Source organism: Leucopleurus acutus (genome assembly GCF_964270905.1).
Source record: "Leucopleurus acutus genome assembly, chromosome: 9".
In the NCBI taxonomy this organism is placed as follows: Eukaryota; Metazoa; Chordata; class Mammalia; order Artiodactyla; family Delphinidae; genus Leucopleurus; species Leucopleurus acutus.
Window position 1 is genome coordinate 36,366,819 of NC_139144.1, and position 6,000 is coordinate 36,372,818.

The following is a 6,000-nucleotide window of genomic DNA, read 5'->3' on the forward strand; positions in this document are numbered from 1 at the left end:
GACCCCGAAGCTGCGCGTTCCTTTGTTGGGAGATACTCACTGCTCGGCAGCTGCCACAGACTACGTGGAGTCCAGGCACCTTTCCCCGCCCCCCAACACCCTCTGTTTCGCTGGTGAGCACTGCCCACTTTGCTGGCAGAGTTCGGAGCTCACCCTTTGCCCCACCCCGAGACCGTCGTCTCCCCAACCCTTGGAGAGTTGGGCCGGTCCGCAGGGGCTGTACCCGGAGTTGCAGCTGAAATTTCTCACGGCTCCTTCTCCACTCCGAGCCTCAGCCCTGAGGTGGACAGCCCTGCTCTTCCCAGGGTCTGGTGGTGGCTCTGGGCTTTTGCCAGTCACGGTGGATCTTTTGACCTTAAGCGTCACCTTCCAAATAAACGGAACAAAGAAGTTACAAAGGGCGGCGGAGCAGAAGAGTGAGACTAAAGAGAGGAGGTGGGAGGGCCGTTCTGCCTGTTGGCAGCTCAGAAATATCGGTTCAAGCCTGGAGCGGGTGTTAAGCCCGGCAACTGTCGGGGAAGCCGCGCGCCTTCTTGGGTCCCATTCCTACGACGTTACGTCGAGGGAGGGAACCCAGTCCCCCGGATTGAAAACAAGGCGCTGTTTCCAATCTGAGACACAGGCTGATGGTTCTCTTTTTCCTCTAGGGGCAGGAGAGGTTCCCCGTGGTAAAGTCTGACCTCTCATTTTTCCACTAGCAGCCTGCCTGATATCTTTCATAGAGCACCGCCTCTTACAGGCATCAGAGCATTCCAGCCAGGTCAAGGTGAAATATGCGGGAGTTTCCCTCCTTCTTATTTGTTTAATAGTTTCCATCTCCATATTTGGAGTAAAAAAACAAGTAGGAGGCTTTCTCGCTCTTTTTCTTTCTTTCTTTCTGTTTTCTAATTGTTAACTGAGTGAATGGAAAGTACCTGGTTAATAAACCACGACATTAAAAACTCCCCCTTTTCAGGTGTGGACTGCACGTTGGGGCCCACAGGATTAGCTAAGCAAACCAGGAACGCAGGTGGAAAATTACAAGTGCCCTGGATCTACAAAGCAGGTCCTTTTGAGAGACCAAATGAATGACCCAAACCTGAAAAAACTGATACTTGTAAACGTAATTCCACTCTTGGCAATGTACTCTATATAGAATTAAATCCAGCCCAGCTTCATTTTTTATTTTCTTTCCTTAGTTCCAAGTTTGAACAGCTATAGTTTTGCTTTTGGTGGTCTTAAAGGAAGGATCCTGAAAAATGGCTGGAGTGGGGATGAGGATTTGCAATTTGAACACAAAAGGAACATATTCAGGCTTTGATTAGTAACTCTTCAGTGAGGCAGCATGTGTATTCTCCAGAGATTAGTTCACAACCCTAAGGAATGCAGCCACCCTTGAGACAGTGCAGTGCTACAATAAAGAAAAAAGGTCAATCCATAATCCCTATAAGGATGTATGTGTAAGTACACTCTGCATTGTTGAGTGACTATCACATCAGAGTTTCATGACATTTTTAATTCTAATTCTTAGTATTGGAAGTTACAATATTAAATAAAATAAATTTATGCAAATAATGAAAGTAACTGTGAAATATGATAAGGTATGTACAAATTTCTTAAACTGTATATTGTTAGATGTTGATATATTCTATATACTAAGCCAAAACAACTGTGTAGCAAGAGGAATAAAACAAAGCTTGTAAATTGGTAAGCTTGTAAATTTTGAAGCCCTTTGGAAAGAAAGAATTCTGTGTTGTGTTATATGAAGCCCATGCAAATATATGTCAGTATACCAGTTTTATGGAGATGTTGAAGAATAAGCACACCTCCATATATTGTCACTCCCCCGTTGCAAAGAGGTTATAATTCCGATTATCAAAATAAAATAAGAGAATATTGCAGCTGTGAGACTATGATTGCAAATCATTTACTAACAAATTATCTATACATTTGGGGCTGTATTACAGAGACAAAAGGGAATTCTCCCGAATCTTCCAAATCATCTGTAAGGGTTTCTTACAGTAAATATAACTAGTGGCCCAGGAGCAAAAAGTTTGCTTGTTTCCAACAACAACAAAAAAAATGTCACCACAACTTGTCCTTTTTCCTGTAAGAAAATGTACAGGATATTGTGAAGAAATGTAGTATTATTCTCTTCATATATTGCCTGAAGAATTCTAACAGAGAAAAAATGTTCCAGAAGATGGTGACTTGAGTAATTTTTGTTTCTTTCGTGTTCTGCTGTCTTGCTTTGAAATTTCTGACAGGTGATTTTTCATCATTTGTGTTAATGAGAGCAAGTGAAATTCACAGATAGTCTAAAAATAACATTTTAGCTATTCATTTCAGGCTTCCTATCATCAGAATCTTTTAGTTGCTAATAAGTCATAAAATTGGATGAATTAAGTTTCTGACCTACTACTCCTTTAACCTTGATTTCTCACTAATAGTTTATGGTGAGAAATGAATAAGCTATAGACAGTTAACAGGAGTGAGAGAGACATCTGAGAGACTGACTGCTCCTTTTAGTGTGTGTTCAACCTTTAAGTAGATTTTGTCCAAATTATTGACCGCATAGTTACAGCTAAAACCATATTCACATTTTAATATTGTATCTTTCTGAAGTTGGATCAGAGATTTTCAAAGTTTTATACAGAGGTTTTAAGCTGATGTTCACAAGTTGTCTACGAACTTGCTTCATCTACAGCTTTTAGGAGATGAATGATCTGAATGATCAAGCCAGTGGGATATAGTATTATGACTATGACTTCTAGATTCTTCCAATGATAACAAATGTAAGCCATCAGGAGGTAATTTACAGAAAGTAGTGTTCCTCATACTGTGAACTGAGGACTGCCTACAACATAGTCACCTGTAGAGTGATTCCTTACTCTATTCCAGGAGATTCTGAATTCGTAGATTTGGTGTGATGTCCAGCAATATGCATTATTACAAACTTCTCAAATACTTCTTTATTTACTGTGGTTTAAGAACCCCTGCCATAATGGATTAATGCAGAGACTCCTCAAAGGCCTCATGTGTGCTTAGTGATAAACTCCAGTGTCAGGTGCAAAGTCAAAGAAGAATGAACTGCTGGAGCCAATGCCTCTTTCCAAGGTATTCTATGGATGAATAACTGTGTGAGATGTTAATATTTTCAGAAATAAGACTTCCATGATTAAGTTTAGGAAATGCTGGGTTAAAGTTAAGTTAAATCCTTTGCTGGACAATTTTTTAGGAACTTAAATAGGCTAACATGCAACTGGATTCTCCAAAGGAAGAATCCTTTATTCAGAGAACATCTCACAGACTAATTTTACATAAAGCACACTGCTGAACTAATACTACTGTAGAAATGTGGAAACTAAAAACCAGGTTGATGAAGAGGCTGACCTCACTTCTTCAAGAGAATTACTGAGCAAGCATGAATCAGAGCTCTGATTCTTCACCACCACCTCATATCAGTGATGACTTTTGGTTTCAAGTAAGAGTCAGACTGTAACTGTCATAAGTAAAAAAAGGAAACTATTGGAAGTAAATTGGGAGCTCACAGAATTAGCAGGAGGCTGAGAGACCAGGATTAAATAAGGCCAGAAACCAAGGAAGGCGTAAGCAGTAGCAGTAAGTCTCCAAAAAATAAGAATGCTCTCTAATCATCCTTTCATCTTTGGACCACTTGCTTAAGATTCAGAATCCTGGTTGAGAATATCTAATTTTCAGAACTTTCATCACATGCCAGTCCCCTGGCTTTCTGGGAGTGGAGAGAAGGAAGGAGGAGCTCTTTTTGCCTTTGGCTTCCTTAGTGGAAAATAAAATACTATTTTCCAACAAGATGACACAAAATTATCTTAGGTTGATGAAGGAGGCCCTGTAAAGTGACAGATGCTCATTACTCACATATCCTGAATTCCATGGACTACTGCTTTGCATTACAGTTGAATTTTAGGTAATGATGTAGCTTTAATTTAGCTACCCTACCCACTATCCAATGCTTTGGTTGACAGTATTAGTTATTTTCATGGGTGCTTTTGAATGAAACATTTTATCTGTGCATAGTCAAATTCTAGCTTTCTGTTATCCTTCTATATATAGCACGTAGCAAATTAATGCTTATTTAGCCTTTAACTGATTATCAGTATGATTATAGAGATGTGATGATGTTTAGATTAATTAGCTTAGTGAAATTTTTCATTGACAAAGTTTGTAGTAGACACTACTGTTGACATTCATGTGTCCCTCTGGGCATACCACTTCATTCCACCCAGGCAGAAGTGCTGGGAAATGAACACTTCTGGACACTGTCTCAACCAAGGACTGACCTGATGGGAAGTGAGGTATGAATACCCCAGCTCCCTTGCTCCTTGAAAGGAATCATTTTGGGCCTTGTGTTCCATACTAGTGCTTCTCAAACTATTTTTGGACCAGTTTTTCATTTTCAATCCATCATGGATTGGAAAAAAATAAAACGAATTATTAGAAAAATGGATGTTGGGGCTTCCCTGGTGGCACAGTGGTTAAGAATCCACCTGCCAATGCAGGGGACATGGGTTCAAGCCGTGGTCCGGGAAGATCCCACATGCCGTGGAGCAACTAAGCCCGCATGCCACAACTACTGAGCTTGTGTCCCACAACTACTGAAGCCCACATGCCTAGAGCCCATGCTCTGCAACAAGAGAAGCCACCACAATGAGAAGCCTGTGCACAACAATGAAGAGTAGCCCCCGCTCACCGCAACTAGAGAAAGCCCACGCGTAGCAACAAAGACCCAATGTGGACAAAAATGAATGATAAAATAAATTTAAAAAAGAAAAAAAAGAAAAATGGAAGTTACAAAAATGTCAAGTTGTTATCAAAGTTTCTAAGTACTTACTTTTACTTTTTATATATTCTTTTTCCTTGGTGCGTCTTAAACAGTTCAAGGACTGGTTCTGTCACACACTATATTTTGAGTAATACTGAGCACTGTTTCCCTAGGTTCCCTGTAGGAGTAAGCTGTAGTTGCCCACAGGGATAACTGTATTCAAACATCCTTCATTCACTGCCTTTCCCTCCTTCCTTTCTCCACCTTTCCCTGATACTCTTGTCTCAGGGTCCTCTTCTGGTGGAACCTAAACTAAAACGAGTAATAATGAGCCTGGAAACTACTCTATGGTGTTCTCTGTGTGTGAATTTGAATTTTATTCTTGTCTAGCTATAAGGCAACCTGCAGAATAAAAAGCACAAGGGCTTTGGAATCTGTACAAACTAATTTTTAATCTGCTACTTAGTAGTGTAGAATCATGGGCAAGTTATTTAACTTCACTAAAATTGAGTTTATTCATTTATACAGTGATAAAATTAAAATAGCTACCAAAATTGCAAATTAAAACAAGATACTACTACACTTCTATTAGAATGGCCAAAATCCCAAACACTGACACTACCAAATGCTGGTGAGGAGGTGGAGTAACAAGGACCCTCACTCAGTATTGGGGGGAATGCAAAAATGTTGCAGCCATTTTAGAAGAGTTTGGTGATTTCTTACAAAACTAAACACACTGTTACCATATAATCCATCACTTGCACTCTTTGGTATTTACCAAAAGGAGTTGAAAACTTATCTCCACACAAAAATCTGCACTTGGGACGTTTACGGCAGCTTTATTTATAATTGCTAAAAGTTGGAAGCAACCGGGATGTCCTTCAGGAGGTGAATGGATAAATACAAGGGGGTACATCCAGACAATGGAATATTATTCAGCACTAAAAAGAACTGAGCTATCAAGCCATGAAAAGACATGGGGAAACCTTAAACGTATGTTGCTAAGTAAAAGAAGGCAATGCGAAAAGGCTACATACTCTATGATTCCAACTATATGATATTCTAGAAAAGGCGAAAGTACGGAGACAGGAAAAAGATGGTTGCCAGGTTAAGAGGGGAGGGAAGGGTAAATCGATGGAGCACAGGAGAATTATACTCTGTATAATACTGCAGTGGTGGATATATGTCATTGTACAATTGTTAAAACCCATAGAATGTAC